This window comes from Aplysia californica, unplaced genomic scaffold (assembly GCF_000002075.1).
Source record: "Aplysia californica isolate F4 #8 unplaced genomic scaffold, AplCal3.0 scaffold00049, whole genome shotgun sequence".
In the NCBI taxonomy this organism is placed as follows: domain Eukaryota; kingdom Metazoa; phylum Mollusca; class Gastropoda; order Aplysiida; family Aplysiidae; genus Aplysia; species Aplysia californica.
The window spans coordinates 767593-768401 of record NW_004797319.1 but is presented as its reverse complement, the minus strand read 5'-3'; positions in this window follow the sequence as shown (position 1 = coordinate 768401).

Here is an 809-nt window from a genome sequence, read left to right as displayed (position 1 = left end):
TAAAAGGGTAGGAACAGCATTAAATTAAATGACATTACGCTGTATAAACACACACACAAAAATAAAAAAAATATCATCAGAACAATTTTTAGAAAAATTAACACACTAACAAATTACAGCACAACAAAGAGGGAAAAATAAAAGACAGACAGCAATATAAATAGCATGTAATGTACTTATATTCTCCGCATGAAAATAGATACACATGGACATCTTAAAACTTATCAACATACATGTCTAATATGTTATGAAGTAGCTTTGTTGTTTTGTCTTTTTTTTAAAATGACAAAAATCGCGGCTGCGATTCGCGGGTCGCGGCCGCGACAAACGCAGATGCTAGTACTATGAGTATGAGGTCTCTAGCCTTTAGTTTTAGTTTTAGAAAAAGAGTTTTACGGCACCTGCAACACACTAAGGACATAAAAATGCCGAAGATCAGAGGACGTGTTCATAGAGCGTAACACTATACAGAATAGAACGAGGAGAGATCATGACGATGGATGTTTAATAGGAAAGTAGAGGAAAAAAGAAGCAAACCACACCAGAACACCTGTCAACCACCCACTGTCTAGTCTTTAACGCGTATTGATCAGACTTTGAGAAAGCGATGCTGACAGAGAGGTCGCCTCCATTTAAGACTGAGTAAGTGAATTACCGCGTCTGTTAAATACCACAAGGGATGACTGTTAGCCTCAATCAAAACATCAATGTCAGGATAAGCCCCTTGGGCTCATATTAAGAATTATTTCACACAGAGAGATGGAGAGAGGAAGGGAGTTAGTGAGAGAGAGAGAGAGAGAGAGAGAGAG